Source organism: Narcine bancroftii, chromosome 4, assembly GCF_036971445.1.
Source record: "Narcine bancroftii isolate sNarBan1 chromosome 4, sNarBan1.hap1, whole genome shotgun sequence".
In the NCBI taxonomy this organism is placed as follows: Eukaryota; Metazoa; Chordata; class Chondrichthyes; order Torpediniformes; family Narcinidae; genus Narcine; species Narcine bancroftii.
The window spans coordinates 23776226-23786882 of record NC_091472.1 but is presented as its reverse complement, the minus strand read 5'-3'; the positions used below and the strand labels follow the sequence as shown (position 1 = coordinate 23786882).

Here is a 10657-nt window from a genome sequence, read left to right as displayed (position 1 = left end):
GAAGCCTTCTGCTGCTCTTTAATCTCCCCACTTTGATTCCAATCAGAGGTGGGACAACAGACTGAGCAGGAACCCTGGTGTCCTGCCTCACTAGTTCCTCACTGTGCAGTTAACAGGGAAAGCGGCAGAAGAAGATATCTACACAAAATGAATTGGTGGGAGCAAGATAAAGAGCAACGATTTTTCAAGTCATGTGGTAGGTTAGGTAGAACCTGGCAAAGTGAACAGCTGTTTGTTTTTAGTTCTTCGTTATTACGAAGGCAAATTGGCCATTTGATAAGTAATTGTGTGTGTGCCTGTGTGTGTGTGTGTGTGTGTGTGTGTGTGTGTTTGTGTGTGTGTGTGTGTGTGTGTGTGTGTGTGTGTGTTACTGTGCCTGTGTGTGTATTGCTCTCTGAATTTCTTTTCAAATTTTAATATATGTGTGTGTACGAGAAGGTGGATATGAGTAGGTGACTGTGTGCGCATGTTTCTGTGTATGTGTTTATGCTGGATGTATAGATATATAGAATGTATGTGTACTTATCGGAATGTTGTGTGCTGTGGGCATACAGAAATTTGTGTGTGGACTATGTATGTGCATGAACACATGTGCCTACATGAAATTTGTATGATGGTGTATTTGTGTGTGAATGTGTGTGTCATTGGTGTTCATAATTATTCCCTATATTTCCGTGTTTTTTGTGTGTATGCATGCATATTTGTACATCTTTTAGCTAATGTTTGTGTGTATGTGTGTCTGTGGATCTGTTTGTATGCATGTGCGCGCATGCTTGTAGACTTATGTCCGTGTGTTGCAGCAAGTTGAATACTTTGCCCTGGGAACACACATGCAGCAGGAGGATTGCACCACCTCCCAAACTACCACCTGTCAGGTCCTCATGCCCTATCTAAAACATAGGACATGACAGCACAGTACAGGCCCTTCAGTCCACAATGTTGTGCCATCCTAAATAAACATACTCAATAACAATATGATCCTTCCCTATCACACATCCATAATCTTCTATTTTGCTAACATCCAAATGCCTATCTCAGAGATTTTTAAGTGACTTAATTGAATCAGCCTCCACTGCCAATCTGTGGAAGGATCTGTGGTTGCGGCATTGGCTCACCTTAGAAACCACAGATCGAGTGTGGAAGGAGGTCATCCTTAACCTCTCGGGACCGTTTAAGAGAAGTGTGTGTGTGTGTGTGTGTGTGTGTGTGTGTGTGTGTGTGTGTGTGTTTGTGTGTGTGTTTGTGTGTGTGTGTTTGTGTGTGTGTTTGTGTGTGTGTGTGTGTGTGTGTGTGTGTGTGTGTGTGTGTATGTGCGCGAGCAAATAACATTGCATGTTTGTACAGTGTCTTCATGTATTTATTTATTTGTATAGATGAATATTTGTGCTGCATATGTATTGTTTGTATGTGTTTGTGTTCTGTCTGGTTTTCTGTCAGCGTGTTTTGGACTGACAATACTGTTTCGTCAGGTTCTACATGTGCAATCAAATGACAATAAACTTGACTTGACTATACAGTATGTGTGAGTATATCTATGTGCAAAATAGATTGATAATGAGATGCAGTGGCATTTAGTCTTGTGATGTTAAAAACAAGACAAATTGCTGTGAAATGTGTTTACTATTTGTAGATCATTGCTTCATGTATTCCAAGATTGTACAGCTGGGTAAATGCAGCCTCATTTATAATTAGCATGACATGTTTCCCACTATAATAGGAGTTCTTTAATTGGACCATCTCTCATTAAAGGAGTAACATTACATTTATGCTTGTGGCTCTACATCTCTTAGAGAAGTTTTAAACAGAGCATTTTGCGCCTGTGTGTCTGTGATGTGTGTACGTGTGTGGTTTGGAATTGTGAAGGGGGATTGGTGGGGATGGTAGATGGTGCGTGAAGTAAGCCTGTTCAGACCATAGGCATGCCTGATATTTCTGAGTGTGATAGTTTATAAATAACTTTGGTGTCTGACTCTAATTTGTATGCAGCAGAAAGATTAATCATTTACAAATCGCTGAGGAACTCTTTGTTCTTGGAGAGGGCAGCCCTGCTGTGGGAGGACCGCTGGTTGTCAGCAGTACACACTATTTTCTCTCCCCTTACCCTTTCTCTGTGTGCCTTTTGTTAATCTTTTTTGCTCACGGGATGGCAGTGCGCCTGAGCCAGCGTGTGCCTTTCTCCTTAAAACCATTTCAAACGTAAATGAGGTCTTCTTTTACTCATTCTACTTACATCATGGACATGCCTAGATCATGACATCATCATGGACATGCCTAGATCATAATGGACGCCTAGATCATGACATCATCATGGACATGCCTAGATCATAATGGACGCCTAGATCATGACATCATCATGGACATGCCTAGATCATAATGGACGCCTAGATCATGACATCATCATGGACATGCCTAGATCATAATGGACGCCTAGATCACGACATCATCATGGACATGCCTAGATCATAATGGACGCCTAGATCACGACATCATCGTGGACATGCCTAGATCATAATGGACGCCTAGATCATGACATCATCATGGACATGCCTAGATCATAATGGACGCCTAGATCACGACATCATCATGGACATGCCTAGATCATAATGGACACCTAGATCATGACATCATCATGGACATGCCTAGATCATAATGGACGCCTAGATCATGACATCATCATGGACATGCCTAGATCACGACATCATCATGGACATGCCTAGATCATAATGGACACCTAGATCATGACATCATCATGGACATGCCTAGATCATAATGGACGCCTAGATCATGACATCATCATGGACATGCCTAGATCATAATGGATGCCTAGATCATGACATCATCATGGACATGCCTAGATCATAATGGATGCCTGGATCATGACATCATAATGATGCAGCAGCTTAGCAATGACCAGAAGGAGTTTAGGGTCTATGGATTTCTGCTGAGTTAGGAATGTTTCTGTGTGGGTCAGCAGAGTAGAAAACTAAACACTTCTTTACCCTTGGTAAGTGATTATTTTTGAAGTAATTTCATTTTCTTGTGATCACTGTAATATTAGTAAATATGCTGAAAATAACAACGTTAAATTAACAATGTTTTGTTCACGGTATCAGCTGTGACACTCATGCCTCTGAGTTATAAGGCAGTAGGTTCCAGGCATCTGAACTCAAGACCCCTGAGAAGTGGTGAAGTTATGTTGCACTGTCGGAGGGGTCTACCTTTAACTCTCCATTGAATTTCAGATGAGGTTAAAACTAATGCCTTGTCTGATGCTGGTAACTCAAAGGTGCTACAGTCCTCTTCAATAAAGTAAAGGGGATTTGATTTCCCTGGGTTACTGTTCAGGATCTTGGTTACTTGGTCACCGCTGGATTGCAGTTTGTGCAGTTTCCTTGCACAATTTCACTCCCGTGTTTTTGAGATCACGACTCTGATCACACATGAGAAATATCTCACTGTTTTGAAAGGCACTGTAGACAGCCACACAATTATACAGAATAGATTTCAGCCCTTCAGCCGAACTACATCAGAGGGATTGGATGCAGACTGGCAGATCGCTTCATGGAGCACCTCAGCTCTGTCCGCTGCAATAGCAAGGATCTCCCAGTGGCCAGCCATTTCAATTCCCCATTTACTATTAAGTGTGAGGTGTTACATTTCGGTAGGACTAATCAACATAGGTTACACACGTAAAATGGTAGACAATTGAGGAGTGCAGTAGAATAAAGATATTTAGGAATTCCCTGAAAGTGGAGTCGCTGATGATAAGGTGGTGTAGAAAGCATTTGAATGTTGGCTTACAGAAATCAGAGTATTGAATACAGGAGTTGGGATGTTATGTTGAAGTTGTATAAGGCATTGGTGAGGCTAAATTTGGAATATTGTATGCAGTTTTGGTTGCCAAATTATAGGAAGGATATAAACAGAATAGAGAAAGTGCAGAGATTTACAAGAATGTTGCCTGGGATTCAGGGTTTGAGTTAAAGGGAAAGGTTGAGTAGGCTGGACTTTATTCGCTGAAGCATAGAAGATTGAAGGGTGATTTGATAGAGGTATTTAAAATTATGAGGAAAACAGATAGAGTCAATGTGGACAGGCTTTTTCCATTGAGAGTGGGGCAGATTCAAACAAGAGGACATGGATTGACGTTGAAGGGGGAACAGTTTAGGGGAATTTCTTCACTCAGAGGGTGGTGGGAGTAGAATGAGCTTCCGGCCATAGTGGTAGATGGGGGTTCGATTTTAGTATTTAAGGAAAACTTGGATAAGTGTATGGATGAGAGAGGTGTGGAGGGTTTTGGGCTGGGTGCGGGTAAATGGGACTAGATGGGAGAAGGTGTTCAGCGTGGACTAGAAGGGCTGAACTGGCCTGTTTCTGTGCTGTAATGGTTAATCCCTTGCCGATGGGCCTGTCCGTGGTCTCATGCACTGCTGGACTGAGGCCACCCACTCATTGGAGAAAAAACATCTCATCTTCCGACTGGGCAATCTCCAACCAGATGGCATGAACTGAATTCTCTGGTTTTCATTAACACGACTCAAACATCCCCCCCCCACCTCACCCTTCACTTCCTATGTCTCCTTTCCTCAAGATCTCTCTCTCTCTTTCCTTTTCTCTCTCTCTCTCTCTCCTTTCCCCCAGCTCTGCTTTCCCAAAGCCAAACCATCCTCCCATAATCAATTCTCACCTTTCCTCTCTCCTGTCCTCTTATTCATATATCCAATTAATATCTTTTGTCTGTTAGTCTATACTCCTCTTCCTGCCCATCCTTTCCTTTTCCTCAGCTTTTTAATTTAGGTGCCTGCCTGCCTTTTACTCATTCCTTGAAGAAGGTCTCAGACCCGAAACATCAGTTATCTACCTTTACCTCCTATGGGCGCTGCAAGACCGGCTGAATTCCTCCAGCATTTTTGGATTTCAATGTACTGAGCAAATAGTCTTCCTAAAATAATGCTATCATCTCACTTCCTTTCAATATCTTGATCTTTAAGGCATTGGGGTCAGATGAAACATAACACTGAATCTGATAGCTAGACCTTCTTTTCATCTTTGGCTTGGCTTTGCGGATGAAGATTTATAGAGGGGTAATGTCCACGTCAGCTGCAGGCTCGTTTGTGGCTGACAAGTCCGATGCGGGACAGGCAGACACGGTTGCAGCGGTTGCAAGGGAAAATTGGTTGGTTGGGGTTGGGTGTTGGGTTTTCCCTCCTTTGTCTTTTGTCAGTGAGATGGGCTCTGCGGTCTTCTTCAAAGGAGGTTGCTGCCCGCCGAACTGTGAGGCGCCAAGATGCACGGTTTGAGGTGATATCAGCCCACTGGCGATGGTCAATGTGGCAGGCACCAAGAGATTTCTTTAGGCAGTCCTTGTACCTCTTCTTTGGTGCACTTCTGAACCTAAATCATTAGCTTATCTCATCTCGCAGTTTTTTTTTAAGGTACGTTTAAAGTGAATGTTGATAGGTTCTTAATTAGTTGGGGAGAGGCAGAAGAATGGGATTGAGAGGAAAAATACATCAGTCGTGATTTGAATGGTAGAACAGACTCGATGGCCGAATTCAGCTCCTACATCTTATGGTTGTTTGCAAAGAGGACAAGAGCAGGCTGTAAGATGTATAATCACCTCCCGAGTCACTGCATGGTGGGATGGTATCCGGTGCCCTGGGGCAAATTCCTCTCATCTGTAATCTACAGCGCCCTTTCAGCTTGGTGCTCTGCTTGGAGGGATTGGGGGAACTTTATGTTCCAAATCTATTTCTGAAAAGGAGTAGTTGAACAGGTTTCTCACTCCAACCTGAAAACTGGACAGAAGTTGAGCTAAGTGAACTCTCTGCTAAGTCGGGCCACATTGATAATGATACTGACCTACACTGTATAACGTAAATAAGCATGAAAATTCTTACTTGTCACAGCCAAAAAGCTCCTTGTAGAATAATCTAGAACAGTAAACCTAATTAAAGTAGAAGAGTCAATAAATACATAAGATAGACAGATAATAAATATTTGCAGTAATCTGAGTGCAAAGAAAACTGATGCAATCGTGCAGACAGTTCTTTTGTGGTGTCAAAGTTAGCATAACAAGGTGAAGTTCAAGAGCCTGATAGCTGTTGGAAACAAACTGTTTGTGAAGCTGGAGTTGCTGGTCTTCAGGTGCCAGTACTTCTGCCCGAAGGCAGCAGTGAGAAGAGATTGTGACCAGGGTGATGACACAAGTTTCTGAACAAAACCAGCCAGATTCAACATTGTATTTTGGAGGTTTCGGGCAAACATTGATCAGTACTGACACTACATCTCCTCAATTAACAACCCCCCCCCATCCCACCTCCCCCAACCTGCTCCACCCACTGCACACAGACGTTCCGTCCAAGGGATCTCAATCATTGAGCCCTCGAGCTGTTCTGCTGGGGCTGCATGGTATTTACAGCAGTGGTGGGCTCAGAGAGAGGTGGTGGAACACAGGCTGACTGCTGGGGCTGCATGACTAGCTTTGTATGAAGAGGACAACCATGTGTTGAGCTTTTCATGGGTTTTCTCGGGTCAGGGAAGGAAACACTGATGACAAATTTAATCCATTAATTGTTGGCGTCATTGTTTTAATTTAGTAGAACGAATATGCAGGAACACAATGTCAATGGGTATCTGAGTCGCAACGACAATTGTTTGGACAGAACATTCCTTCAGATAGTCTACACTAAAATGGCGAGAGATTGCAATGAATGAGTTTTCGCTCTAGGTGATTGGTGGAGTTATAAGTGAGGTTCAAGACTTTCAACGTGTGGAGAAAACTCTGGAAGTTGGCATCATGGTCTTCCAAGGTGTGGCAACAGATGGTGATATTATTGAGGTAGGGGAAGGTAGCCATCAACCCATACTCATCCACCATTCTGTCCCTCTGCCTCTGGAAGATAGAAACCCTATTAGTGATACCAAAAGGGACCCTCCAGAATTGATAGAGACCACTGTTAGCCTCGAATGCTGTATATGGATGGCTGTTGGCAGCTGGTGATGAGCAGCTTTCAGGTCGATGGTCAAATAGACCCGATACTGTGAAAGATCATTCACCATGTCCGAAATTCGAGGGAGGGGGTATGTGCCCAGGAGTGTGTTAATAGTTTGGCTATAGTCATTTACTTGCCTGGACTTATTTTTCACTTTTACCACTCTATCACTTGCACTCTCTACGGGCTGGTGCTAGGTTTGATAATGCCTTCGTCGAGCAGGCGTGGTGTCTCAGACTTTATAAAATCTCCGTCTGCTGTACTGTACCTCCTGCTCTTGGAAGCGCTAGGTTTGCAGTCCGAGGACAGAGTCAGGAAGAGAGGTGAGGGGGTCGATATTGTAAGGTAAAACATCATGAGATGGGAATGTGTAGGGAGTTACCCTGTACAGGGCAGTAACAAGAAGGGGAGGTGTCCTTGTACTCCTGTTAGGTAAAACATCATGAGATGGGACCGGAGAAGGAGTCACCCAGTACTAAGGAGTAACAGAATGCATCCTTGTACTTACAAGATAAGAGAGACATTGATGGATTGAGAGGCAGGAAGCTAGCAGGGAAAGGATAGCAACAGTTTAAGAGAGACATTGATGGATTGAGAGGCAGGAAGCTAGCAGGGAAAGGATAGCAACAGTTTTAGTCATTGGACAAGTAATGATATGATGATGTTCTAAGCATGTATCCAAGGGTATAAAAAATCACCATTTTGCTGATAACGGCAGAATGCATTCTCCGACTAACTTGGTTGGTCGCAAGTGTTGCAATCCGGTAATAAAGAACAAAGAACCCTGATTTCGACTCAGCCTGGTGTTTGTCTCACTCATTCATGAACAAAGCAGACCTAACAATATTCATTGTGGAGAGGCTGCATGTGGGCTTTGATTTTAGGGGCCCTCCTTTCTGAACTGTTATAGGGGGGAGGGGACCAGAATCCTCCAAGGTCACACTTTTAAGGTGACACAGGAAGTCCAAACCCAACAACATCGGAGCACGCAATTCATCAAGTATAGACAAGCAAAATTTACACAATTCCTTTCCTTCAAATCACAGATGTACTATACAATGTTGTTGAATATGCGTAGAGTGCAAATGAGATGCAAGGAATATGTGGTAATTAGAAGGATACATCTTTAGGCTGTATTCCTGCACAGTCTGTGTCTATGAAGCTTTTAGTAGAACCTGTGTTGATTAGGCATTTAGTGGAATGTCCGTTTATCTTCATAGTCACTATGGAGTTGCTGAGCTAGTGAGGTCTGTCCTGGTCTAGGACCATTGAGATTAGGTCCCCGGAGACGCTATACTTCTCACTCGAGTGGCCCCCATCACCCTGGGTTGCCCTGCGTGGGTAAGATGGCGTCGACCTCAAGCTGTGGCAAGATGGCCACCCTCCTTACTCCTCCGATGATGATAGCGCCGTGTTTGAATTTGAGTTGCGGCAAGATGGCCACCAATCCTTTTTGTACTATTTCCTCACTGCCACCCTCCGTCGGCATGTAGTCCAGCAAGTGAGCCTGGGTGAATTCGGGGAAGATGGCTTAGGGCTGGAATCGGATCTGGGAGCAGTGCAGGCCGTGGACTTCCCCGGGCTTCCCCTCGTGCGGCAAACCCTTGCCCAATGTCCTTTCTTGCCACAGCTGGAACACACTTAGTCTTTAGCTGGGCAACGAGATCGGGGATGCTGGTTCTAGCTGCAGGAAAAGCCCTCCCTAGCACGGGAGTTCTCCCAAGCATGGGAAGTAGCAGCCATTAGGGCTGGGGTAGCAGGAGCAGCCGGTCCTTGGAAGGGGTTACCTGAGTGAGTGAGCTCTCTGGCTTCGAGGTCATCATTCTCAAGCTTGGCTTGTTCTAATAATTTGGCCAGTTCATCGTGACTATCCAGGTCCTTCTTACCCGACTCGAGCAGTCACTGCCTCATACACCTTGAGCGGACCCCCGTGACTAGAATGTCTCGGATCTGTTCTTCCTCATGAACGCGGCCTGTAGCTGCTTTTACCTGCACTTCTGGGCAAGAGGCCATAGATCCAGTAGGTAGTCATCAATGGTCTCTCCTGGCCATTGGCGACTTAGAGCAAGTTGGTGCTTCGCTAGGACCTCGTTTCGTGCCTTCAGGTACCAAGCCTTCAATGCCACAATGGCAGCATCATATATAGAGCAGTCCCTGATGACTGTATACAGTTTTGTTCCTACCCTTGAAACAAGTGCGGACCTCCTGAGTTCATTGGTGTGGAAGACATCACTGGTCGCATTCAGGTAGACCTGGAAGCAGTCTAGCCGGTACATGAACTCCTCAGCCATGTCGGGGGACGGAGGGTCTGTCAGCTGCATACCAGGCTTGAATAGCACTTCCATCATTTAGGGAATAAGCTAATAAAATTGTAGCATGAATAAAAGCTCTCATGACTGGAGGGAGAACAAATGCTTTTATTAGCTTATAACTATGGGTAGGGTCTCACAGTTGTCTTCAGAAGGGTTCTGGGTTTAGGAGGGAAACCAGGGTTATGTGTGAGCATATGGGGGCAGAGCCAGCCATCGGTTCAACATACTACCAGTGAATCCCAGTTCACTGCACAGGTTAAGTATTGCTATAAATTACATTTCAAAAATAAAGAAATAGTGCAAGAAAATAGGAGAAGGTGAGGGAATGTCTGTGGTTCATTGTACAGTCAGGAATCTGATGGCAGAGGGGAAGAAGCTGTTCTTGTACTGCTGGGTGTTCATCTTCAGGGTCCTGTGTAGTCTGAGGATAGAGGATGCTTTCTTAAAGCACTATCTCTTGAGGATGTCCTCAATGGATTAAAGACTAGTGCCTGTGATGTCACTGGCTGAGTTAACAGCTCTCTGGAGTTTTTTCCAGTCCTATTGACATCTCAATATCAGGCAGGAGTCTCTCCAGAAATTTTCAAGTCTTTGTAAACATTCCAAATCTTCTCAAACTCCTCACAAAGTTTAGTCACTGATGAGCCTTCTTTGTGAATGCATCAACATGGAAACACCAGGACAGATCCTCAGAGATGTTAACCAGGGATTTGAAATTTTTGACCCACTCCATTGCTGATCCCTCGATGAGGACTGGTTTGTGTTCTCCTGATTTCCCCTTTCTGAAGTTCACAATCAGTTTTGAGGTTTTGCTTATGCTGAGTGAAGGTTTATTGTGACACCACTCAACTAGCTGATCTCTCTCCCTCCTGCAAGCTTTCTCATTGCCATCTATGATTCTGCTGTCAACTGTAGTGCCCTTGGCAAATTTGTAGACAGCATTTGAATTGCAGAGGCTTTTGAAATGTTCTTCTTCTGTCATAGGTCAAGGAGCCCTCACATGCCTTTCCTTCACTTCCTGCATGTCCGCCTTATCCCCTTCTTCCCAGGCAGAACAGAGATAGAGTTCCCTTGGTCCTCACCATTCACCCAATAAGTCTCCACATCCAATATTTCATCCTGCGCCATTTCTGTCTTCATTTATATCTTCAAAAGTCACTTATTTCCCCCACTCTTCCCAACCTCCCCCCCCCCCACCCCCGCTCATTTCTGCTTTCCTCTGGGACCACTTTTTTTTTGTGACTCCCTGGACCACGTGTCACTCCCTGTCCTCTTTGACTATAGGATGTGTGACCCTTGAATCTATGCCTCCTTCACCTCCTCTCAGGGTGAAGAGGCTCTTCCAAGGGA

At 44.4% G+C, this 10657-nt stretch overlaps 1 protein-coding gene across 1 annotated transcript in view; it reads left to right on the top strand.

Annotated features, from left to right (window-relative positions):
• The first annotated feature begins 2896 nt into the window (after positions 1-2896).
• The window catches only part of rasgrp3 (RAS guanyl releasing protein 3 (calcium and DAG-regulated)), a 146313-nt gene continuing 138552 nt past the window's right edge, over positions 2897-10657 (top strand). The window contains exon 1 of the mRNA XM_069930943.1: positions 2897-3004. The gene's annotated coding sequence lies outside the window, so the exon portion shown is untranslated. The remainder of the gene's footprint in view (positions 3005-10657) is intronic.